We start from the raw sequence: 27,323 nt of genomic DNA, 5'->3' as shown, positions 1-27,323 counted from the left end.
GAGCAAAATGTCTTTGCTCTGACCTCAAGAGCCCTTTAAACAAAGGTAATGACCAGTGTATTAAAGAAGGAAACCTTTCTATTTTTAAGACCTACTCTGCATCCTGTTCTCATCATAGAAGTTCAGCATTCCAAAACTGTGACAGAATTTTTTTTTTTTGTAATTTTGATTCCCATGTCTCACAGCATACCGTGAGCCATCTGCTTCCAATATCACGGGGCTGTGGAGTGTACGCTTCAGGAATGCAAACGCTTCCTTTAAGAATAGTAGCCAAGAAAGGTAAATAGTTGGCTCCAGAAGGAAGGTGAGTGTACTGCTAGCAGTCAGTAGTAGACTTGGGAATGGAACTGCGCAGCTGAACGCTTGCCCGACCATGCACGGTGAGTTTGACTCAATCACGTTTCTGAAAAGCTAACGGTGCACATTTGTTCAAACAAAACTCAAACATTTTGGGGGCAAGCATGGAGCATGGTATAGTGGAGGAAGACCAGGCAGTGGAGTGAGGCTTGAGTTCGAACCTTTCCCTGGCACACATATATTCACCTGAAAGATGGGTATAAGACTGTAGAGATTTTTTTTTAAAAGTGGTGCTTGGCGAGAAAAAGGATATAAGAGGGCTAACATCTTTGCTAAGACACATTAAATAGGCTGTCTCTATCTGACCATTTTTCTAAGTTCCCCTACCACCACAATGTCAATAGAAATGTCTATTCTAGACAATTGGAACTACAGTGACTATCAATGAATACAGTATGTGCAAGTTCCTTTCTTAAAGTAATAGAGGCATGACTGAATCAGTAAAGCTGACTTTTGCTGTTACTTGACTCTGTGTGTGTGTGTGTGTGTGTGTGTGTGTGTGTGTGTGTGTGTGTGTGTGTGTGTGTGAGAGAGAGAGAGAGAGAGAGAGAGAGAGAGAGAGAGAGAGAGAGCGCCCATTGGCTAACAGACCAGTGAACCTTTTTCTTATTGGCTCTTTTTGTGCTGATTGTCCCTTCTCGTATCTGGTTACCACTACATTAAAGATCACCAGTAACCTTGGTAATGTAACTTGTTTACAAGCTTGTAATTGGGCAGGACTTAAAGGAGGCTTGCCTCAACTGTTCTGTGTCACACAGGAAACATCAATTAAGTACTGAAGGGAGGGTCCCCACTAGGATGTCTTCTTCAGCTAGCTAGTATCATTGCAGTCTATTTTGAGGGCTTCAGGTGGGGCCATTTTCTTTCCACAGGTACTTCCTATTGGCTTGCTACTTTTTCTCACCGAGTAACAGCTAGCTTCCAACAGCCACATCTTGAGACAAAGAGAACCAAGTATAACTTGGGTTGGGTTGTTGTCTCTGATCTGGCCCTGGAAGTCACATAGTAAGTACCCTTTAGTCACAAAGGCTTGCCAAGGTAGAGAACACAGGCTCCAGGTCTTTATGGGGAACCACAGGATGATGGGAAGTGTTTCTGTGGCCATCCTTAAGGACACGTAATCTGCTATACCTCTCACTTAGGCCCTCTGGTTGCCACTTAATTCAAAGCTTCTTTCCTTCTCTATTTGCTTTCTAGTTGGTCTCTTCTTACACCCTGGAAAAAGCGAATTTCAATCTAAAAGTGGGGAAGGAAAGTATGACCATACCCCTGTCCTGGTGTGTGTGTGTGTGTGTGTGTGTGTGTGTGTGTGTGTGTGTGTATGCATGTATACATGTTTGAATGTATGTATATATGTGTGTATTTATTTTGCTAACAAGCTGAAGTCATCTGGGAACAAGAACCTCAACTGAGAAAATGACTCTGAATGAGATTTCCTGTAGGCAAGAGTCTGGGGCATTTTTTTGATTAATGTTTAATGTGGGCAGGCCCCACCCACTGGTGGCAGGGATAGTGCCACTCATGGCAGGTCATTGTAGATAGTATAAAAACGTGGTCCAACCAAACCAAGGGGAACAGGCTGGGAGGCTGCCTTCCTCCACGTTCTCTGCTTCAGTTCTCTGCTTCCAAATTCCTGTCTGGTATTCTTGTCCTTACTTCCTTCAAAAATAGACTGTGATATGGAAGTGTAAACCAAATAAACTCTTTCCTCCCCAGGTTGCTTTTGGACATGCTTATCCACATTTTCACATGCCTATTACAGCAATAGAAGGCAAACTCTGATAACCCCAATGTTAACTACTTTCTAAAACCTTCTTTGATTTCTCTTGCCTAGTGGAATAAACTTCGAATCTCTCAACTCAAACACTCAGTGGTCTCATGTTTTACAATATGGATACAGCTTTGAAACTCAAGCTCATCCGAGTCTGACAGCATATAGATACTGACAGCTCAGTGAGCTTAGACCATTTTATTTTGAAGGGGTTAAATTTATGAGATGGAAAAGCCATCATGGTCTTACTATACTTCACGGTCAGTCAGGTCTGAGTTAAAATTGCAGTTCTACAATAAGTTCCTTTAGAGGGCTTCAGAGTTCTGTCTGGCAGACAGTTATGAGGATTGACAAAAACAACACGCATAGTACCTGGTACAGAGTAGACTTTCAGTAAGTATGATTATCTTGCCTTTTCTGTTTTCTCACCTGTATTTGGGGAGCATCTTTTCTCAGCAGGCTGTACACTGGATTCCCAGACCAGTGCCTCTGTGTGTTGTTAGTGGTCCATGCAGGAATAACATGCAGGATGGTGAAGCCTCAAAAACTCCTGGCTTCATTTCACTAGCCACAGAAACCCACATCATGCTTTGGCAGCAGAGAAGCATACAGGCTGAATTTCCCACAATCCTTTAGTCTGGGCACCTTAACCAGCTTATCAGACAGCCACAAGCAGTACTGCATGCCTTTGGAAATACCGGTGGCCTCGTGGTTTGCATTCCGCAGATCCACACTGGATTGGGCAAATGTCAAAAGCTCTTTTGCCACAGTCCATGTGAGCACCCAATGGTTTCCCTCTCTGGCTTCTGGCTGTTTAAAGCTTATTTAAAAGTTTCCCACCAAGTCTAGCTCTTTTTTTTTCCTTTCTTATTACTGTTACCATTTTGCCTTATCAGTTCACCCATTAACTCATTTAAATCTATGCCTTTCAAATTGGATTTCCATTTACTAGATGATTTACTTCATCAGTCAATAGAAAGGCTCCAAGAATTGCAACAGTTCCATTTCCAATAATTTGTGGAGTCTACAGAAGGCCATTTCTCCCATTTAAATCAGAAGCAGCAGGTCCATGGTAAGCAAGTCGAATCATTAGATTTAACATTTCCAGAAGTTATCCACACTGATAATTGTTCAACCTCACAGCACACTCAAGTTTTCATGGCAGTATAGTAAAGTGACTCTTCACCCTGGGGTATTTTCTGCTTTAATGCATCTCCTTGGGTATCGTATAAGTCATCCACCCATGGTCTCTCCTGTGACCAGTTGATACAGGAATATACCATACTGTGGTGTACAGAGACAGTGTAGGTCCTCACATTCAAAGGCCAAGATAGCATCCCCATTGGAGTGCAGAAGGGCGAAGAATGGCAGCTTCCTTTGTCTTCTTCCTGAGTTTCAATCTTCTTTCTTCTTTCATACAACCTTTCCTGACTTAACCTCCGATTGCTCTGTTCGCTCCAGAACATGAACCGTCTAAACCTTTATTTAGCTTCTCCTATCTGACTACTCATTAATTACTACTCAGTTCATCTACTTTAAACAATAATCTTGTGAAAGTCTTATTCTTCTGCTTCCTAAAGGGTAAAACTGAAGCTCAGTGGGAGTGAGCCTGGGCAGGACTGAGCAGTGTTAAGCCCCGGTCAGGGCTGAACAGCAGAAGTTCTGTCTCTAAAACCTCCTATGAGCTCCCCTGGCCTCTTCTTGCCTTCCTAAGCAAACCCTCTAACTAGCTTCACAGTTGATAGTGATTGAAAACGTGATCTTGTCTGTAGTTGTCAGTGAGCCGTTTTCTTCTTTTCTTATGCACTGGCCTCTGCTGCCTGTTACACTGAGGTCTGCAAAGACAGGGCCACATATACTCTCCTGTTCCTCGGGAGGCACTCTCATATATTGGAAGGGGCACCAAACGTGCATGCTCATAATTTGAGGGTCAACTCCGGGCTTCTTTTCTTACCCGTGTGGCCTTTGATAGAGCCAACCTTTGTTTATCTTAAAACACGGGAGCTATAAAGCCAAGCATATGACACATGCCTAAGAATCCCAGCACTTTAAAGACAAAGGCAGGAGGAGCAGGGGTTCAAGACCTTCCTTGGCAACATAGCAACTTTGAGGCCAGCCTGGGCTACCTGAAAAGGTTTAAAAAAAACCACAATAGATATAACACCTATGAAACTTGCTAGGTGAAGCACTATGAAGACATTCCCAGCCACCTTTCAATGTCCCCCCCACACACCCCCCACAGAGCATGTCATTCTCAGAAAGTGTTAAGTCACATGTGCTGGCTTCAGAGTCCTAGGAGAATAGTGTCCTGGGAGAATAGTGCTTCACATCCCAGCAAAGCAGCCTCAGTGCAGCCTGGTGTTCTGGCCTGAGTTCCTGCTGGGTGGTGAGAGCCAATCAGCAAAAGCCTAGAGCCGTTCCTCCCCTGAACAATGGAAACGTGGAATGGTGTGACTGGCCAGGTGCCAGGCAGCTGTTCTGTGAGTCCTTGGAGGATAGCGATGGTCTCACATTGCAGAGAGGGATTTAGTTAAACCTGAAGAAGTATTTCCTGAGTATAGGCACCATGAGAGGCTGGAATGTAAGGTTAAGAAAGACTTGAATGCTTTTCTTTGGGAATAGTGGAAAAAAAAGAAGAAAGGGGGTGGGGGGAAGCTCCCCCAATCAATCTGTGTGAGTGCTGTGTTGCTGAGGGGCAGAAAGATGGATTTGTTCCTTTGAGAGCCAGGAGTTGTCAGTATTGAGAAACAGGGTCTGCTTCTCCTCTCCTCTCACCTTTCATAATAGAGAACTCTTCAGTGCTCCCAAGAAGCACCACACACCTCACCTGCTCTGATGAGTAACGCACACTACGCCTCTCCCCCCCTCCCAAACATCTGCCTCGATTCTTTACCAACATCATTTAACTGTACCGACTGTGTAGCCTGCAGTTTATTCAGGAAGCTTCCCTGCAGCAAGAGACCAACCTCAACTAACGCTTCAGGTGTCCAAACAAACCTCGGAATACACCAAGGAAATGTCACCTGAGCCGCCTTCCCAGGCTGCCTGGGTAAGCAAGCAGCACTTACTGTGGGCTTTTTTCTTTGCCAGGACAGCCCCAGAATTCCATCTGCTCATCAACAGGAAACACAGCCTTCTTGACTTTGCGAGTAAAGATACGCAAAGCCTTGTACTTCATGGTCTCACTCCTGCCAACAGAATACACATAATTACAAGTCATGGGGAGAACTCCCGGATGAAAGAGAAATGAAGCTTTTTGAGAGGTCCAGTGTTTGTGAGGCCTGCATCCACAAAATCGTTAACCTTTCAAATCGTGGGAGTCGCCATCACGAGGGTAAAGGGTGTGGCTTTCTACAAACACTGTGGCGAGCACCTTGGAGGAATTTCCATCCCCACACAATCACTCACAAACGACCTCACTTCAACCCTCTCAGCATCCTGCAGACACACTTGGTGCAGGCCCATGTTGAGAGCGATGTGCTGATGCCTCAGCTTAGCCCAAACTCTGAGTTTCCAAGACTCCATCTTTATTTACTTCAAGGTCAGGATTACTCAACTGTAGTTTTAGTTCATGGAACTGTACCATTTGCTTGTTTCTTCCCAAGAGATCTTTGGAGGCTTTCCTGGGCCTTTGAATCTATGAACTGCATGGTCAAGAATCTGCTTTTTACAGCAAACGAAACTAAAGTTGATTTAGATTTCAGATTTTAAAAAAATGGAGTTATATCCTTATATGTATGTGTGGTTGTGTGTGTGTGTGTGTGTGTGTGTGTGTGTGAGAGAGAGAGAGAGAGAGAGAGAGAGAGAGAGAGAGAGAGAGAGAGAGAGATTTTGGGGACAGCAACCATGTCTAGACATGCAGTCATTTGTGTATAATTTGTGTGTAAGGCCTGTGTGCACATTTGTGAGTACACCTTATGTACATGGTCCAAAGAAGATAGTTTTATATGAACCTTTCCATAATTTTGCGCACAAAATAAAGTTTCACAGATTTTTCTTCTGGCAACTCCATGTTTGTGCTCCGAATATTTTGGATTCTGGAGCATCTCAGATGCCATTTTCGGATGCTTAGATGCTCATTTCTAGAGAGCATCTAAAGCGTTCTTCATCCTCTCTTGGTAGGCGAGAAGAGGTTGTGATTGTAAAACATAAACGGTTGACTCAGAGGCAAGCTGTGTCTTACTCCACCCAACAAAGCCTGAGACTGCAAGCCGCAGCATCTCCTGTCACTGGTTTGCTAAGGGCAGTCCTTCTCTCCATCTGTGGTATAAGCTTGAGCTGCAGCCATGGACACGCATGCTATGGGCAGAATGGGGTGGGGTTGGTTGGAAGGTGGGGGGCTTGTTAGGAGAAGCAGAAGAACAGGGCAGTTCTAAACAATACTCTCTGGGTCTAAATAGCCTCTTGATACTCTTCCAACTACAACTTTCTAGAATTCAGTGAACCATGACCCAAAAGGTGTGTTATGGACCATGTGAAAGGCATCCCCTTCCTTTTCCTTTCAAAGGGAAGAAACATTATTTTCATTGCTTTCCTGGTTTTAGGAATCTTGAGCGGTAGAGCAGGACATGCAGTGTCAGTGCTCTGGCCCACCCTAGCTGGGATCTGGGTCAGGAGGGTTAGATGGGATGCCCAAAGTTTGTTTTTGAAAATTCAGCTGATACCTTTGTCACATTTCTTGGCTGGAGAGTATCTGCGTTCCATCCCACGTGGGAAGGCCTCCGTATTAGTTATCGTCGTTATCGTCGTTATTGTTGCTGCTCCTGTAATAAAGCACTGTGACCCAAAGAGACTAATGAAAGAGAGAGTTTATTCTGGCCACAGTTCCAGAGGAGGAGTCCATGACTATGGGGGAGATATGGAAGGCAGTAGCTGGAGCAGCAAGTTGAGAGGTCTCTCCTGCAAAGACCAGACACAAAGTAGAAAATGAAGTAGAACTTGGGCAAAGCTATAAAACTCTTAAAGTGTCCCCACCTCCAGTAATTACTTCATCAAGTAAAGTGCCACCTCCTAAACATTCTATGACCTCCCCAGGCAGCACCACCAACGGAGCACTAAATGTTCAAATCCTTGAGCCTACGGAGATTCCTTGTTCAAACGACCACAAGCGCTATGTGACTTTTAAATTGGCATCTTCAGAACCAACATCACTACCAGCCACCCACCTCGTTCCAGGGGAAGGGCTGGGAAGAGAGGGTGGACTCCCGGTACTTTAAGACTTGGAATGCCTCTTGCCTTTTCTCTTCCTCGAGGAGCTAAGACTTGATTTGACCACTCTCTCCACCTGCTGATTCTTTTCCCACGCGGCTTTGTTATGAACAGCTTGTCCAAAACAAAACTGCCACCGATTGTACTGGGGACACTCCATCTGTGTCCAAATTATCTCCTCTCCCTGGGCGCCATGCTCCGAGCATAGAACAAGCAGTGTCTCTAAGAAATGACAGATTCTGTCGTCTCAGGTCCAGGACCACAGGCACAGGAGATCAGTAGAGAGTCACAACCAACCCCTGTTGTTCACTGGAAAAAAGTACAAAAGCTTAACATGAGGGAGACATCAAATAAAGTAACTTAATTATTAATTAGCTAATTTGTTCAAAAAATATTAATGTTCTTACCATGTAGACAGCTCCGTGGCACCCCATGAGCCACAGTGGGAGAATCTGTCCTCAAGACCTGTACAGAGGCATTCATTGCACACATCTCCAGGAAAGCTGAAATGCAAAATCCCCAAGGCTAATTGAGTGCACATAGTAACTGCCTTGGTAGTTTAAAAAGGGGAAAGTTCCCTGAAAATGGGGGTGGCCATAAAGACTTTCACAGAGTGCAGAGAACAGTTTAAATAATCAAACATGGAGAAGAGGGGTGATAAGGACAATTCTGAGATAGGAGAGAAGATGGGCACAGCTGGAAAGCCAAAGGTGTTGGGTGACTCTAATCAGCACAGGGCTGGGGTAGAAGGGAGTGCTGTAAAGAGAATTCAGATATCCTCATGCAAGCAAGAGCTTCCTGGTACTATAGGGGAAACAGCTTTCAGGCATTTCCCACTCCCCCCTTCTCTCTTTTACTCTCACCCCCACTTTCTTTCATTTTATTTACTTATTTTAAGGTAATGATATGTCACCGCTAAGCTTCACACAATTAGAATCATCATGTACGGTCCGTTCAGGGATGAGCTGTAAGATATATGCAAAAATCCATTTTCTTTGATTCCTTTTCCTGTCTGCTGGAATTAGTCATTGTACCAGCTCCTCGTTCATTTTTAACGAGCATCCTACTAACTTACCTCCAGACTGCCTGAAGTGCAGAATCTTCTCTGAGCTTTGGAACCAGTGCTGCAGGCTCTGTGTGTCAGTTGTCCTTGAAGAATTCCCATCTTTTCTGGTGCCTACTCTGCTCTGATCACTTTCTAGATCTGCTGCAGAGAGCCCGGCACTTGAAACTCCTTCCCACCTCTCCTAGATCGATTGCTTCCTTTGTTTAGTTTTGGTAATTTTTTGAGTCTATGCACAGACCCCTCTTAAGAGTAAATGTAAAGAAGCTATCCTTTGGCCTTCTCTCTCAGGACGGTGAAGGTTGTTTCCCAAGGACTCCGGCCTGCCACTGTCAGGCACTGCTCATGTCTGTGCTGAGTGCGTTATGCTGGCTGTACCCGTGGAACTCAGATTCTCCGGGATGTTCAGATGTTCCCTTCAAGTGGAATTTGGATGGATATTTCCAGACACTGTCTGGAGACTCTCGTCTTTCTGTTCAGGAATTTTTCTTGCACTCTCTTTTTGTTCTCACTTTTGTCCTGTCTGTTCTCTATGAAATTCCTTGGTATCCTAATGTTAGGGGGCCACAGAACCTTTGGTTTTCTGTTCCAAACCCCTACCCTCAGTTCCATGTGCTCAGTGTCACTTCTAATCTTTATACAGACTGTCTTCTTTGTTGTCCTTTTAACTCTTTCCTTAGCTCTTATTGGTGGCTCCTTCCTGACCTTTGTCCACAGCTCCTTCTGCTGCTCCTTTATGTGTCTATCTCCCAATGTAATGTGATCATGGACAAGCTCCTCTTAGCCAAAGGACCATTATGGTCACCTCTTTCAGACTGTGCCCTCGTGAGTTTCCTTTCGGGTTAATGAAAAAAAGAATCTCTAAATCTATTATTCAAGAGCTAATCATCTGAATTCCCCCTCCTCAGAGAGGACTCACCAAGCTCTTGGGTGGTGCAGGCTAGGGCAGTATAGGGCACAACTTATCTTGGAGCACTGCATGAGCCTAATAGAAAAAGAAATGATGAGAAGCTCTTTGTCCCATGTGTGACTTTTTATTTAATTCCATCTGTTTCCAATAACATCCTCAACATCAGCTGTTCTTGTTATCCATCCACATGTAGAGTCCCCTGCTTCAACCTCTCAGAGAAGATGGGGGTGACACAGCTCTTCCTTCTCATTCAAGCTTTTATGGTCTTTGGCTTTTCTGTGTTTTTTTCCAGTTCTTAAACCCCAAGACTACACAACAGGGACTTCCATTATCTTCCAGTTTCTGAGTACTTGAGGCATTTTTTTTTCTTCTCCATCTCACTTCTAGCTTTTCGTGTATTTGTTTTTTGTCATTGCTGCTCACTAGTTTTTCTGTTTGCTTTGTGTTTTGTCCTTGTGCAGCTTAGACTACGTAGCCAAGGATGATCTTGAACTTCTGGCCCTCCTGTGTCTACTTCTCAAGTGCTAGGGACTAGAGGCATGTGTGATCATACCCAGTTCCTTCAATACTGAGGACTGAACCCAGAGCTTCATGCATGTTAGGCAAGCGCTCTGCCAAAGACGCTGTATCCCCAGCCTCATGTGTTGGGAATGTGTGTGCTTCCCCCTTTCCATCACTCTATTGGTGAAAATGTGGATTTTAATCCATTATACTGAACAAGAACTCTGTAATTTTATAAACAAAAGCTGCCCCTGTGAAAAGTAAGTCAATACAACACAATACAATACTTAGCTCATTTCAGCATCTTCTGATGCTCTTCTTTTCGTCCACAGTAGAGGGAGATATCTCTGTGGGCATGCAGACTTGTGGTATAGTGAGGAACTTCCCAACATCACACACTGGGGCACTGCCCTCTTTCTGCTGTAAGCCATTAGGGACTGCTGATGGGTTTTGAAAAGGAGAAATGGGAAGAGCAGGGGTTTCAGAAAATGGATCTTTAGAAAATGGTGTAAGTGATAAATTGGACATAGGATGGGCTGCAGGAAAAGGAGACAAGAATAGAAGCTGCTTCTATGGCTGGGCATAAGATAATACAGTCTATAGAGGGAGATGAGGGTCATTCGTTCATTCAACCATTTATATTTATAGAGAGACCATTAAGCACCAGGCAATTTGCCAGACACTGGATTTGTAACTGTGGCAGGTTGTATTTTCTAAGCATGGCCTCATGAATACACTCCATTCCCACATGCTCTTCTTGCACTGGGACGCTAAGCCTCTCCTATGAAGTTGAGAGAGGGGTTGTGGTCCCTCCCCATCAACTCTGGGGGTATCTATGACAGATGAAGCACTGTGTGCCTGGGCTTAGAAGTAAAAGACAATATAGTACTTACCCTTTTTTTTAGCATCTCCTGTAATAACTGCCTTTGGAGCCTAAAGTGGCCATATAAGACTTGATCTACACTGAAACTACAAAGAGGGAAAAACTGTGAGGAGAGGACATAAAGGAGAGGTGCCCCAAAGAGTCTCAGTTGTTTGAGTTACCTCAGCTTGGCAATACACACATGAGTAATCAGGTCTTGGATGCTAATCCCAGCCTCCTGGCTACGGTCTGATAGTAGGAGTAGGTGAGTAGTCAGGCCCAGGTAAGCTCTACAATCTATCAAGAGATATAATAGCAATAGTAAGTGCTGTTTTAAGACTCTGAGATTTTGGCTAGCTTCTTACCTAGCCACGGGAGGGCTAAAGTGAACGAGGTTTGGAACGGTAGTTCTCACGTTATCCATGCTGAAGCTATAATTGAAATTCTGATAGCACAGTGCGGGAGGGGAGGCAGAGGAATCAATTTGTAGAGGGGTTAATCAGTGACTGCCCCCGAAGCATGGGTGCGAATGAGTCCGTGTCAACTGTGTCCTGGGAAATGGAGAGAAAGGGAAAAGCAGACAAAGGCATCAGGAAACAAGAAAGACTCGACAGCATTTGGAGACCACTTCCCTAGGAGGGCACAGAACAAAAGAAGAAAGGATGTTCTTGGCACTGCTCTCTAGTCCATGGAAAGACACGCCAGAGGCAATGACAACTGCCTGCATAGCCTCTTTTGCATCGTGTAAATGAGTTCACCTGAAGTGGATAAACTTGAAAAGTAGTCAGTAAGAGTCTTCACTGGTAGAGTTAAGGCAGAACCTGGAATCTAGAGATTTGCTAGCAATGTCCTCTAGTAACTAGCTCATGACCTGCCTCATCAGAGCATGAGCTGCTAGGATCTCACCAGGAGACATAACTTCGTCTGTCTGTGTTGGGTGTATGGAGCACTCTCTTGACATCACCCAGGAGCTCAGGCTCCAGTGTCTTTCCTGCTATGTTTTTCCCACTTTAAGATCAAAGGGACTAGCACCATATCTCCTCAGCTTATTTACCCCTAAACATTAGTAACTGGGGGATTGAAAGGGTGGGGTCAGGTGTAGTTACTAAGAGGAGAGAGAAACTTTTTTCCTAGAAAAGGACTTCCGGGTGTCCTCTTCTGGTTGAGAGTAAGTGGATGACTTAATTAAGAGAAAGCCCTTAATGACAAGCAAGGAAAATGTTCCTTAGTGTGTGTGTGTGTGCGTGTGTGCGTGTGTGTGTGTGTGTGTGTGTGTGTGTGTGTGTGTGTGTGTGTGTTTGTGAATGGAATCTTCTGGCTCACTCTGCCTAAGAGGCTTAACTATAGCACAAAATCTTCCACAGTGAATGGAAGGGCAGGGGCTTCTATAATGCCAGCATTATAGCCTATAACCATCTGGCCATTTTCAATGGTCCTCTGCTACAGAAAGGCACCTGTGGGCATGCATCCAGACATTCCTGGGAAATAGTGTTTACAGAATGCCATGTCCTTATCATGGGTCTCTCCCCTCACCTTTGGATGAGCAATGTTTTTCCCCTCTTGAAGCACAACACATACCATGTCTTCCTCGATTGCCCTATTCTTTCTGCCTGGCTTTCTCTGCTCTCCTCCTTCATCATCTAGACTGTGATCCTCCTAGGCAACAGACGTCTTTTCGATGCCACCCCTCCTGCAGCATTTTCTCAAGTGGTGATAAGAACAGTAGATAGAAACCTGTGAGGTACTTTTAGATCAAAGACCCTAGAAGCGGTCATAGCTTGCATCCTTGGCCAGAAGCAGCAAATGTCCTTGGTTCTGTCTTACACATAGTCCAAGAATGCTCAGAGGAGGCTCTAGCTGCTGACCTGGTTTCTTGCTACTTTTCATCCCTCTTATTATTTTTAAAAAGCTTTTGAGATTTAATATTATCTGGGGAGGTCAAGGGACAGCTTTATAGAATTGGCTCTCTCCTGCCTCTGCAAGGGTTCATAGGATCAAACTCAGGTCTTCAGGCTGGTATAGCAAATGTCTTTACCATCTTGCTGGCCCCATTCTTTCCTCTTATATGCAACATAGTGACTATCCCAGCTTGCATGCTATAATTGAAGGCACAAGAGGCACTCAAACTCCCTGTGGATAGGCTGACTGGATTGACCAGCTCATCTCCCACCTCTATACTTCATTAATGCTAGGCAGGGGCCCACAGTGATATTCAGTTTCCTGGGACCCACTTCTTCTGTACGGGAATGGCCCTTACTCTCTCTTAAGCTTCCACCTTTAGTCCTATAACAAAACCCTTTTTGAGAACTCATCCTTCAAAGAATGTATTTCATTCTCTGAATCCACCAAATGAGAACCCAGAACTGCAGAGTCAAGGAGACCCCTGTGTACCTGTGAGCCTTGAGAATCCCAGATCCTGAGATCCACTTGAGGCTAGGAAGCCTCTATTGAACTCAAGAACCTCAATTTTTACCACTTCGGTAGTATTAGTTGCTTTTACTAGACCATGAGCAATGCGTAAGGATTTGACATTCAGTTTGGCAGGGGTTCACATCCTAGTATATAAGTCTGTTACTTCTGAGACTTGGGGCAAGGGAACTGGACTATTTTCCCAGGGATGATGTGCTAAAAACACTTTAAATGGGGCTGATTTTTAAAAACAGGAACTTATGATCTCACAGGTCTGCAGGCTAGAATTGTGAAATCAATGTGTCGGGATGTCCCATCTTTCTTAGAGGATATGAATATTGTGTCCACCTAGAGTCCTTAGCCCCCCTTGCCTTGTAGATGTACCACTCTGATATCCATGTTCTTTGCCACACAGCTGTCTCCTTCTTTCTCTATAGTATCTGCACTCTGTGTATTCAATTTTCTTTTTCTTTTGAAGACAGGAGTCATGTCAGGCTGAAGTCTCCCCAAATGACCTCAGCTGAACTGACTGAACCTTCATTTTTAAAGAAGATCACATCCAAATGCACCAAGGGCTAAGAAAGACCTCACCATGTCTAAAGGGTGAGTTGGGGCAGACTTAATTAAGCCCACAGGCCAAGTTATTCTTTTTATGTTTGGTTTCCCTAACAGAAAAGTTGATACTCACAGTAACAAAGTTAAGAACATGTTGTAGGCCTTCAGTTAAACAACACACTAGAAGTATTAGACAAAATGGCTGGCAAAGAAAAAGTGGCCCTTAATAAGAAAAAAATATGCATGTAGCTGCATAATCAACTCTGCTTCAAAATGCAACTTTAATCTCAGAAAAGCCAATGTGATCATCTGTATAGATGCTCTCCTGACACCCAGTAGTAAAGATAATAATAATCAGTGAAGTGTCACAAAGGGAATGACTCTCAAAGAAGGGAAGTTATGGCATATTCTGGCCTTTTTCTAGCTCAAACTATGACTTGGGTAGTTTTATGTCAACTCGACACAGGTTACAGTCGTTTGAGAAGAGAGACCCTCAATTGAGAAAATTTCCCCCACCAAATTGACCAGAGGGCAAGGCTGTGGGGCATTTTCATGATTAATGAATGGTGTTTGTGTGCCCAGCCTTCTGTGGCAATCTATCCTTGGACTGATGACCCTGGATTGTATAAGAAAAGGAACTGAGCAAGGGATGAAGAGCAAGCTAGTAAGCAGCACTCCTCTATGGCCTCTGTATCAGTTCCTGCCTCCAGATTCCTGCCTTGAACCCCTGGAAGATGAACTATAAGCTGTAAGGTGAAATTTTGGTCATGGTGTTTCATCACAGTAATAAAAATCCTAAGATGAACTATAACAGCCTAATTTGGTTCTATGAATTGATCATGCAGGTCTCTTCATACAGAAAACAGGTACCCTTTGAAGAAGTTTCCAGATGGTTTTATTTTCTGCTTTTGTGACAAATGAAGCGTACTTGGGAGGCCCCCTAAGAAACACCTTGGTTTCCATCTTGAATAGCCATTGAGCTCAGAGGCTGGGTGGTTGTAAGACTTTCCACGTATTCAAAGTTCCTGCCATTTGTCCTTCTAAGTAGGGAAGTAGTTATAAGGGCACGATTAAATGTGTGAAGAGATAGGGATATGGCTCAGTGGTAGAGTGCTTGCCTCACATGCATGAGATTGTGGGTTCAATCCCTAACTATCAAGAAGAAAAACAACAGCATTTGGTAACTAATCAAAAGTAATCACGAGGACAACATACTTATGCTTAGTTTTCCCAGGCTAATGAAACTCCTCAGAGCTCTGAAAGCCCTTTATGTCTGTGTTCAACAGAAAGCCATCAGCAGAAATTTATTTCATCTAAAAAACCATTCTAGCCCAGGCTCTCCTGCCTTTCTACATGATTGTCCATTGGCCTTTGAAATCAGCAATAGTTAAAGCAATAACAACTACTGTATGCCCTAGAACTTGATGCAGAAACTGATGTCAGATGATGGCTTGTGATGATTAAGAACCAGCAAAGCCAGATGTAACATAGCAATGGGCTGGTCACATGTTTTGTACAGTATAAGGTGGATCAAATGCTACTCAGCCAATCTAACGTAACTGTTTTTGGCTATTGCTTTCTCTCTTTTATAGATGTTAAACTATTCCCAGTATAGGCGTTCATAGAGGTCAAGTTTTAAAAATACTTCCACCAGTCAGTCAGGGTTCTCTTGAGAATAGGATGTAAATACTAAAAGAGATTTACTAAAAGGAATCAGCTCGCGAGATTAAACAAGTTGGCAAGTCCTAAGATCTGTCGTCAGCAAGTCAGAGATCCAGAAGGGCGGGTAGAGTTCATTCAGATCTGACTCTGAGACCTCAAGAGCTGACAGGGTAAGCCTAATGACAGAGCCTGGTGGACTTGGTATCCAAGAGACCCTGGAACTGCAGCATGGATCTGAAGGCCAGAGAAAGTGATGTCCTACCACAAAGCAGTTGGAGAGTAGAGTTCCACCTTATTCACGATATGGCGTGTGGGCTGATTTTGAGGGTCAACTTGGTTGTATTCTGAAACACTTGGAGTACTAGTGAAGAACATCTTTGAGTTTATACACGAGACTAGTGTTTTTAGAGAGTATAACAGAGGGAGCAAGACCTGTCCCAAATGGGATAGTATAATCTCAGAAGCTGGGTCCAGAAAGACAGCTGAGAGCCAGCATCCCAACTGCATCCTTCAAAGGAGAGCTGAGTAAGCTTCATATTTCCACCACCAGGAAGCTGCCACCACTCAGCAGGCTGCTGCTATGCCTCCCTCACCGCAAGGGACTGTGCTCTCTCAAACAGAGATAACTGACTAGGAGTCCATTACAATGAGAAAAGAGAAAGACAATGGGAATCAAACTGACAACAGGCAGTCAACAAACAGAAGGGAAAATATCCTGTTCAGATAAAACCATGTTTTCATGCCCAGTGTTAGAATGCATCCCTTGTCCTGCCCAGAAAAGTTGAAAATGTCACAACATATAACTGGCCGTCCTTGTTTCATTGCAAAAGGCCCAATACACGAGAAATGTAAGCACAGAACATTCTGGAGGCTCTCAGGGAGGGTATCTAAATAGGAAGCGACTAGACAGAGCCATGTTTGGTGATCGCTCATCCCACCAAAAGTCCTGGAGGCATACTAGAGATTGGCCTTTTTTAGTGAATTCTTTGGAGCCTGGCATGGCTACAGCGGAATCTGAGTAGCCTGGGTTGAACTGAGAGGAACACAGTAGCCTGCTAGCAAAAGGTCTCCTCTACTGAGCTGAAGAGCTCCACTCTCTCATGCTCCCTCAGAAGGCTCTTTCCAAAGAAAAACAAGAGGGAGTATCTCTGCCAACCCTTCACCTGTATAAACACAGAGCACGAAGCAGCCTCCCCACCATTGGTTAGCTCTTTCAGAGGAAACAGAGCAGCAAGGTAGTTCTAAGGAGAGTGTTGGAGGAAGAGGAAAAAAAATCCCACTCAACTCTAATATTCTTACAGCTCCCTAAGAGGTCCTCTTTCCAAACTACCACCCGGGACATGCATATTAGTTTGTAGGGAGCATTGAGAGGAGGTAAGAATCCTTTTCCAATTTTGTTGTTACCTGACGCTGGCAGCAACTCCTGTGACAATGGAACCCAAGCAGAAATTAAAGCCCAGAAGTAATAGAAGGTGAAACATGGGGCCGGTGGGAACTGCCCTCTCTAAAATTGCCAGCCGCCTGCTGCAGCAGCAGATGTGGGGACAGATAAGGAAAAATTAGGGGGTTAGTGTTGCAGGCACCATCTCCCTTACGACTGTTCACGTGGTTAGTCTGCCTGGGTAGGGAGGAGGCTATTCCTAGGCTGCTAAAGAGACTTGACAAATTAAGGCAGAACAGCATGCGACCAATATTCCAACATGGATGGCAGAATGTGTTCGCTGCCTAATGTGAACCTTCCTCACTCCACCCCTCTCTACTTATGTTCCTTAGAGCAGGTTCAGCTTCCTTTGCCAAAGGAGACAGGGGGTGGGGATACTGTTGGCCTCGTGCCCACCTGGGTATCTGCTAGAAGAGTTTTGCACATGCTGCTAAGTGCCCAGTGGCACCCAGGGCTCCCTTTTACATTGTTAATTACCCTGAAATTCAGCCACATGGTCCCTCTGCTTCCTGGACCAGTGCTCCATGGCAGCTGGTGTTAGAAATCAACTGTGCTTCAAGAGCCCTCAAGTTCCGCCCTCTCTGTCAGGGAAGGAGAGGATGAATTACGTGTGTGTTCGCATGGGTAGAGGTACATACATGTGCCGGCTGTTAGGCACGCATGCGTCTCATGGCTCCGGATAGTGATCTGTGTGTACACGAGTATATGGCTGGGTGAGTATATGGCTGTGTGTGTGTGTGTATTTCTGAGGGTTTCTCTTGATTCCTGATAATGATTTTAGAATAAGTGTGATGGACAGTATTTTTAAGCTTTCATGGGGGAACTAGAAAATTTCCAGTACCAGCACAAGGAGGCACATACATCACTTGGAAGGTTTTTGTCTGAATACTAGGCGGGGGGGGGGGGGGGGAGGAAGAAAGTGAGGTTGAAGGATTTGGGGAAAGTTTTAGGTTGGGATCATTTTACCCTCTCCACAAACATTCCCCACATCTGTCTTTCTCTCTCTCTCTCTCTCTCTCTCTCTCTCTCTCTCTCTCTCTCACTCTCTCACTCTCTCTCTCTCTTTCTTTCTTTCTTTCGGTTGAAAGAGGCAAGTTTTGACAAGAGTATTTGTGCATTGCATAATCATACATACACACCTACCATCATCATATGTTAACACACCTGTACACATGTGCTAACATTTTTTTCTTTTTTTTTTTTTTTTTCGGAGCTGGGGACCGAACCCAGGGCCTTGCGCTTGCTAGGCAAGCGCTCTACCACTGAGCTAAATCCCCAACCCCATGTGCTAACATTTTTATTTGGTACATGCGTTGTGCAATATTTTGCTCAAAAGTGGGAGATAGAAAAGTATTTTCAAGTTCCTCTCAAAAAAACAAACAAACAAACAAACAAACAAAACAACCCAAGCTTTCTTAATGACAAAACTGCAGAAAAAAGTCATGAGTGCTAGAAACCAATAGAACAGCCTGATCTGCACACAGAGGAGACTTCTGGGGACAAAGAATCGCTCCTTTAACACTGGGCCAGAAAGACCATTTGCAGAGGCTGGGACATGAGCCCAGATTAGAAGAATTAAGAGGCTGTTCTTACATATATATGACAAGCCGGAAAACCATAATTATCCAATAGAAACAAATTACAAGGTCCTTCCTCCTCAAGTTCAATGTTCTATAACCATTGTCCCTAGAATCAACAAGTAGCTCACCCGTTCTTTGGAGATGAGACTGAATGTCTATAACCCAGGGAGATCTCACTATGACTTTGTAGGAAGGTCTCATTTCTGCTCCTTAGGGGTTCTCTTTGGACTGCCTTTTCAACTCTATTCCTGAAGAACCAGTAAGAATGGAAGCTTGAATTGATATTGGTTATTACTAATTCAAAATGGTTGATTGAGTCAATATTATATCAGTTCATCTCATTTAAAAACGTAAACTATAAATGGTCTAACATTATACTCAGTACTGCTCTCAAAATCTTTCACAGAGGAGTGATCATATCAAACTGGCAGTGCACAGGGCAGGAACGATGGGTCTCAGTAGTTAAGGGTGCTTACTTTCTTCCAGAGAACCCAAGTTCAATCCCCAGCACCCATGTTTATCCAACATATTGAGCACCTGACAACCACCCATAGCTCAAGCTGCGGGATATCTGACACATTCTCCTTGCCTTCACACATTACTTCTGTTTGTAGTATACGCACATAAATGCAAAAATACATGAACAAAAATGTTTAAACAGTTAAGGGAACAGCAGGAGTGCACACAATGAGATGAACACGGTGCTCTCCAAAATCCTGAGGGACGTAGTTAGACATATGAGATCAAGGATGGCTTAGTGGACAAGAGCAAGCACAGGCTGGTTTTTTAAAACAAAATTGGAGTTTAACTGATCAAGGAAAAAATGTACTAAATTTTTTTTACATTTGTAAATATGGTGCTAATGAAATAGTTTTTGCCACAGGCAAGGAACATCTGCCTAGGAGATCAGTTCTAGCTGATTTCCTGTCAAGACTGAACTTTCAGATCCAATGATCCAGTTCACTGCACCAAACAATTGACATAGAACGTACTCAATATTGTTAGTTTGTAAAGTGTAATGTGACCAACACTAGCTCTTTTGAAGTCAATTGACTATTATTCGTGTTTGAATGTAGTTGCCAGAGGAAAGGGTTTAACAGTATCATGCATAATACATTTGGGTACAAAACTTAAAGTGCAGATGAAAAGTTGTGACTGGAACACATTTGAAAAGTATTTAAAATGTTTAGGCACCAGTAGTAAAGACCAAGAAGCTTTCAGGGGACATATTGATAAGAGATAACCATACGAACTAAGGACTAGCACTTGTATGGCATAACCAAACTTGCAATTTAAGGGGATTTTATCACCTGAAATGGTTTAGTTTTAGAAAGTAGATAGAAAATCCTTCATCTCAAATAGCTAGAAAAAAAAGTAAAGTCAAACAATGTAGAAGGAAGTAGGTAGTAAGGAACCATAAAGGTAAGATAAGAAATAAATTTTAAAATAAAAATTAGTTGATTAATTCAGAAACCCTATGACATGTATAGACTTATGATTTAAGTCAGGAAATGAAGGGAAGTCATAACATACTTGAAGTAAAATATTACACGAGGACTGAGTACAACGTGTATAGGCACCATAAAAATCATCTCAACGACACATCTTCTTCTACTAGGAAATCCATAAGACAGCGGTGAATCTCTAGGATGTTTACAATTAACCAAGGCATGCGGGGGGAGTAATGGATATTTTGAGTGGATGAAATAATATGACAATAAAGAACTTGAAAAAACAATTATGAAAATGTTCTATCCATCACACAAAAAATTCAAGGAGAAAATAGATTCACTGATGATGAATCTGTCAAAATATCAAAGTGGGAGTAACCTGTAGAGAGAAAACATTGAGCATGTACTGATGCATGTCAGAAGCTAACATAACTGTAATAAAAATCTGACCTATAATTTGTAAAATTGGACTGTAGGCAACACCTCTTTTGTGACTGTAGATACAAAGCTTAAATAATACACCATTATATAAAGTAAAGAGTGTGCTAGAGGACAGATACTATCCTCACTGTTTGTCACATAGAGTAACACATCTGGAATAAAAGAATAAACATTTATTATCTATCGTCCAATGCAAACAAGGCTGGAGAGATGGCCCGCAGAGGAGGTGTTCTCCCCGCACCCACAGGGAGTGATTCACAGTTGCTTATAACTCCAGTTTCAAGGGCTCACTGCCTTCTTCTCGCCACTGCAGATACCTGCACTCACACATACATACGGATACATAGACATACATAAGCATAATTAAAAACAAAATAAAACTAAGGACGGCTACATGAACATGTCAATAACACTACAAAACTTAACGTCTGTCATTGAAACTAATTATATTGCGATAAGGAAGACAATATTTCTTCCTAATATGTAAAAGAATCTGTACCCTAAACCAATGTCAAATACCAAGCTCAGTCAAGTTGGCCCAATTCGGCAGAGAAGATGCTGACATAATGAAAGAGAATTAAGAGCAGAATCATTTGAAAGGTAAAAACTGAACACTCATAATTTCCATAATACTTTATTGTCTATTACAAATCCCTTCACAATGAGCTGAAAAAAATTAAGCATGAATTAGCATTAAGTCAAGTGGTGGATTACAAGCCCACGTACGGCATTCAATTACTTTCCAGCATAAATACAATCAATCAGAATATAACAAAAATATAAAATAATATCAGTATAACAAATAAAAGAGAAAGCCTGCATTGAAGCAGGTAAAACATGTTAGCATAAGACGTATTGAAAATTAAGCACATATTTTCCAATCCCATGAATACTTTGTCTTTTAAAGAAGGAATCATTTATCCCACCTCACTAGAAATCAAAGAAAATAGAAACATCAAAATTTTTCTTTCTTCTTACCAAATCAGGAAAAGCTTTCCAAAATCATCAAAGGGCGTTGAAAATACTTCCACGAATATGAGTTTTGGAATAGGGACTGCTTTCTAGACAGAGACCATACAGTAGTTTTCAAGAACCACGGAGATTGGTACTATTGAGTTTGCTAATTCTACTTGTAAGAATACATCCTCATAAAATGATGAGAAATGCATAAAAAGATTACGTGTGAGCACATTCATCATCAGTTATTCATAGTAGCAAAATTTTAGAAGCAATCAAAGTGTCTAAAACTAATGAGAGGTTTGGAAAATTATGACATGTCCGCATAAGATCAGAACAAATAATGTTTGCACAGAGCAGTTAATGACACAGGAGAAAGAGCATGCGGCGATCAGTTCTAGTGAGGCAGAGGGAAGAAACACTTAAAACTTAACGGTGATACATCTCTGTCCATGGGTGATGAATCATTCCTAAAGTACTTTTACATGTTTCTTCATTTTCTCAAATGCAAAAAGCCTCGGTCAGACATAAAGCATTATCGACTGTTCTCAATTTGCATTTTCTACTGTTTGGCTTCTTATCCAGGGCCTCTCCCCTCTTCCCCACCAGAATCTGTTCCAGTCCTTGTAGAATGACACAGGGACTAATTAAAAAACAAACAAACGAAACAGATGGGAAGACAGAGTTCTGCTGGACCGGGTGCCCTCCATCTTGATGTCTTGACTTACCACAGACCCAGATACAACAGGGACAAGCAACCATGAACTAAAACCTCTCAAACCAGTTTCCTTCTTTAATTTTATCATGTATCTTGTCACTGTGACTAACATTCAGTATACCAGAGCATGGCCAGAGGCCAGCAATGGGGGAGACTCCAGAGGCTACAGCCATTCTCCTTCCTGTGTGAGCATTGGATAAGAAACAGTTTGCCCACAGTCACAGAATAAATACTTGGGCAAAATCTACCAAATTCTCCTCCTCCACTCTCAGGCTCAGAACTGTGCTTGAACTCTGAATGTGTTCAATGTCTAATGAATTAAATAAGGACTTAAAAATTTTCTGTATCTCTTTAAACTCTAACATCCAACTTTAGGCAGATTGTTTCTTCATGAAGCTTAAAAAGAACTTTAATGTTTAAGAGATTTAAATTAAAATTTAATAATTAGACCTTCAAGAAGGGGCTTTGCCAATGACCTCAAGTCTGCCCTTTCTTCCTGAGAATAAAACGAATCAGTCAATGACGTACTTGACCTCATGTTTCTCTCACATATCTGAAAAATGGGAGTCATAAGAGAGCCACTCTCTCTACTCAGAACAGCAAACTATGGGGGAATCACTGTGCCCTTAAGGCAGGAGTTGGGCATCTGGAGTAGAGGCCTATGTAGCTCTATGTCAACCAAGGAAATAGCTTACAGACATACAAGGCAAGGCTATACTGTGAATATCAACTCTATTGGGTTAATATATGATGATCGATTTCTATACTACCTTTCTTGATCACAGAAAAAAGATTAAGTATATTTGATAATGGTTTAAGTACTTCATGTAAAATTGGTTTGATGATGGGGTTAATTAAAACCTGTACATTTTGAAAATCATTTTTTTAACTTGAGTAGGAAGAGATGTATCGCTAAATTATAGATGCATATGGGTAAGTTTGTTTGGAGGACAGGAGTTAGTAGTCTAGTAACCCTTGCGCTGTGGGAGAATTATTGACCCAATATTTGTAAGTGCGCTCACCAGAAAGTGTAATGCCTACGCACACGTGAAGTTCATTCGTTGTTATTCGAATAAACCAACACCCAGAGATGGTTCTTCTCACTGAAATGTCAGGGTTGCGTCTGTCAAAGCTCTCCTCTTCCTTCCCTTCATAATACACTGTTCAATTAGAAAGTACTTATGCACACTCTTGAACTTACTGTGGCCTACATAAATCCTACAGATTAGAAATTAAATATGTATTTTGTATAAATAAAATTTCAAAAGCAATACCAACAAATTGAATCCATGTGTACAGCTAGCCTATCACCTTCCTGCTAGTCCTTACTTTTGGACTCTGGAGACTTTCATTGCGTGCATTTACCTTTCAAAGTTCTAAAAAAAAATCCTCCAATGTGGGATGATTTCGAATCACGCAATCAAAATAGTAAGCTATATTTGGGTTTGTAAAGATTTGGTCCACATTTTGTCTCTTCGGATGATAAACACGTCAATTCGAACAGTATTCTGAAGTCCAGGGGAAGCTTGAGAAAGCACCCTTCATCTTCTTTATGGCCACTGGACACACTGCTATAGTGTTTGCTGCTGTAACAAATAAGCCCCAAACTGTATTCATTGTTCTAACAAGAAAGAAGACTTCTTTTCTCTTAGTCTGACCCAGGTGCTCCTGAATGATGGCTCATTCCCTTCCAGGCTGTGAATCAAGGACCCAATTTCTTCTCTACCTTCAGTACCTGGCTTCTAAAACTGCCATCCTCCATCTCCCCGAAGGCAATGGAAGGAGGAGCTAGCTCTTAAGTGACAGCTCTGCTCTGGGGCATTGAAGTGAGCCTGTGGCTTTGGTAGAATTCCTCTGGCCAAAGCTTGGTTGTGTGTCTGCAGTCGAATAGGAAGAAAGGAAGGTAGGGAGCACTGTGTAATTACATAAGCACAGAAGGTAAGGTTGTGACTCAGTGAACAGTCAGCCATTCGGACACACACATGTTCCGAAATCAAAGCGTGGGACGAACTGCTACTTTGACTTGCTTGGAGCACTCTCTAGGTAGCATTTTGGGCTTTGATCAAATACACTGGCATCATATGGAGTCAAGACTCATCTAATTATCAAAGTGCAACTTGGAGCCCAGCGTCTTTCCTTTCCATCACAAGAGTATCTCGGTAAGTAGAAATCTTTCTCTGTATCCATTCAAAAAAAAAAAAAAAAAAAAAAAAAAAAAGCTAAGGCCATAGGCTCAAGGTGGATGCTGTGATGGCAGCCATCTGGAAACAGCAGTGTGGGGACCAAGGTACTATCCATCTGAAAAGGAAGGGGTGGGGCTGGGTAAAGAAACACGCCTCATGCCTTACTTAGTCCATTCAGAAGATACACTGGCGCTCTGGAGATTTGACTCCTTCCAGCCATGTTGTTAGCTAAGATCTCTGCAGGCTGGGGACCCCCATTACCAAAGTATAGCAACAGCCGATTCCTGGGCGATAAATATTGAAAGCCTGAACAAAGTTGCCTTTTTCAGTTCCCAAACATACCATATTTCCATCTGCCATGTTGTTCCAGCCGGGCAAAGCAATTGCTAAGTTATAGCCTCTGAGCCTCAAGTAATTTCACTCAGGGCGTTTTCACAGGTGTACAGTGAATATTTGCATTAAGACGTTTCTTTTGTTTTCCAAATTGAATGGTGCATTACCTGGTTGCTGGCCACTGCCGATGGTCTTCACAACTACACAGAACAGCACCAATCTGGCTAGGAAGCCAATTGACTCTTAAAGGAGGGCAGTTTGGGTTTGACAGAGGAAGATGATTAGGTGTTCTCCAGTAGATACTGTGTGTTCCTGTCAAAGGCGTGAAAGCTATCAACACTTCCTTACAGCTGCACACTCCTATTCGGGAATGGATGCTTGGATCTGCCAGTCTGCCTGCGGTGTACACTGGCTGAAGGCAATGACAGGCTATCTGGGTGGCTGGCGAGTCTACAGTACCTAGAGCACCCCTAAAGATGGGCAGGAGCTATTAGGCGATGCCTTCTTGTCTCAATCAGGTAATATCAGAAGTAAGCTTCCTTTTGAGTACACATTCCTATAGGGCAATTGTCATAAACAATCTCAGTCAAGGGTAGCTCAATGCATTCCCAAGATGCTAGACCATTAAGAGAGCTTCATAGAGACATCATTCTGTTAGAAAGAATCTAACTTCTGATCACCCTAACTAGATACCAGCTAATCTGACAGATGGTTCACACAGCACTTGCCGTGCTAGCTTTCAAGTACTTGATATGAGTTCGAGCATTTTTTTTTTTAGAATGATTTGTGTCTGGCTCTACTCTGTGACCTCAACGAAGTGATGGGATCACCTGCTTCCTTGTCATGAACATCAGCAGGTGGACCTTGGCACAGCTTTTGTAGGTAGGAGGTCTTTGGTGCACAGTTTAGTACTGCCAACCCGGTACCCCAGCAGCCCCTGGTGGAACTTGAATTTTGGGGTAGGTTCCTTTGATCTTAGGAGTTATCTGCATGACTCCTTTAGTGCCAGATGATCTCAGTGTAGAATCTCCTCTGTTCCCAGGGGAGTAATGAGCAATATTCTCTTTAAGAGCTTAAGGTCAAAGTCCAGACCTACAGTTTTGTTCCAGTTCCTGGTACTTCTAAGGAGGCTCTTCTATTTCAGGATCAACCTTTGGATCATGCCACATTGGGAAGATAATAAAAGAGTACTTTCAGTTAGATTTTATTCATCATTTATAATAATTGCTAAAATTACAGATGAAATAGGCCATTATATCATCCTGCTCTCTTGCAAGCCAATGTGTTTGTGCTTGTGTGTTTTCTTTTATAGCATCTATAAAAGCAGCCTTCACAAGGTTTGATCATAATTATCTCTTGCCCATTTGTGTCAAGTGCAAAATATTCCAAGTGAACTAAGTTTGTAATTTTTTTAAGTCTAATTTCCATCTGGGAGACTCTAAATGTCCAGGCTATTTATTTTTCTTCATCATCTATAGGAGTCCCGCACTAGCATAGTTGACTATGCCTGAATAGACATGGGGTCCAATTCAACTCACTTTATGTAGTAGATAGAATTATGTTGGAGTGGTAGATGTCAGACAGGAGTATGAATACCCTTGATAGGAGGGATTATGTGTGAAAATTATCCTTGCAAAGCCACTGTTTCTTAATGAAGATGTTCCCATATTTTGTTTCTACCCCCTGGTTTCTTCTAAAGCATGTGAATAAACTTCTAACAGCATTGCCATGTAATAACATCAGTGCCATGGTCACACTTGCTTTAGAGCCAATGGGCACCAGGTCGCCTCCCAAGAATCGAGAATAGGGCAGAAGCAGAATTCATTTCACTGCACCGAATACAGAAAAATATCAGTGTGTGCTGACAAAATGGCGACTTCTCAGGCACTGGCCTGGGAAAGAATTCAGGAGAGAGAATAACTTCACAGCTTAGGATGGAGAAGCAGAGCAAGCATGGAATATTTTCACCAACCTGTGCTCACCTTTTGGCCAACTTTAAATAGTCTAAACTATACTGGCTAAGATCCAGTAGTTTTCAAACATCGAGTCATATGTAATGTGACGTCAAATTCATGATGGTGACTCTAATAGTTATTTATTGAGCTTTGTTTCTATGTAATTTACAAATAGTCCACATCTATAAAGAATTGAGGCTTTCTGTTATGGCGATAAGTCTTTTTTAAAAACCATGACGTTGGGGAGTTGGAGTTCAGAGGTTAAAAACACTTTCTGGTCTTCCAGTGGACCTGGATTCAATTCCCAGAACCCACATGGTAACACACTTACAGTTGTGTTGTTAGATTATTTCTAAATATTCTTCTCCATGTTTACATTTATACTCTTAGATCTGGGTTGCTCACAGTCTTGGTCAGCAAAGCTTCTTCCTCCAGGGGGCAGTACTCGGTGGGCAGGTGTATGACTGTCAAAGGGCTGCGAAGAAACTAAATTAAGTGCTTGGCCCTACATGAGACTCCTTTCCTGATTCCACCTCCTACCAACAATGCCAGACTGCATTGTAGATCAAGAGGTGGAAAGAATATAAGAACTGGAGGATGGGGAGGAGGATGGGGAGGAGGGTGGGAAGGAGGGTGGGGAGGAGAGTGGGGAGGAGTGCTGTGAAACATGAGCTTCTGAACTAGGCATGACTATTGCATTGACGGACTTACAGCAGCTATAGTTACCTGCACAAGATTCCCTCCAACAAAAATTCTAACATAGATGGAGACATTCCCTCCAGATGGCACCTTTATGGAGGAACTGTTGGCAGTTGGTAAATGCTGGGAATAAATAATCTCTCTCTCTCTCTCTCTCTCTCTCTCTCTCTCTCTCTCTCTCTCTCTCTCCTTCCCTCCCTCCCCCTCTTTCTTCTTTTCTTTCTTTTCTTTCTTAATCTGTAAACATTGGCAGATTTCCTATGTGAC

At 42.8% G+C, this 27,323-nt stretch overlaps 1 long non-coding RNA gene across 1 annotated transcript; it reads right to left on the bottom strand.

Moving 5' to 3' along the window:
* Window positions 1-827: 827 nt before the first annotated feature.
* On the bottom strand, window positions 828-27,227 carry LOC102547107 (uncharacterized). The gene is made up of 4 exons (XR_001839332.3): window positions 7,744-27,227; window positions 7,294-7,645; window positions 6,793-7,027; window positions 828-5,316 (listed from the first exon to the last, which is right to left on the bottom strand). It is a non-coding gene; the product is annotated as an uncharacterized LOC102547107 (long non-coding RNA).
* Between the last annotated feature and the right edge of the window lie 96 nt (window positions 27,228-27,323).

This window comes from Rattus norvegicus, chromosome 8 (genome assembly GCF_036323735.1).
Source record: "Rattus norvegicus strain BN/NHsdMcwi chromosome 8, GRCr8, whole genome shotgun sequence".
In the NCBI taxonomy this organism is placed as follows: domain Eukaryota; kingdom Metazoa; phylum Chordata; class Mammalia; order Rodentia; family Muridae; genus Rattus; species Rattus norvegicus.
The sequence above is the reverse complement of the archived record's forward strand: the minus strand, read 5'-3'. Positions and strand labels throughout refer to the sequence as shown.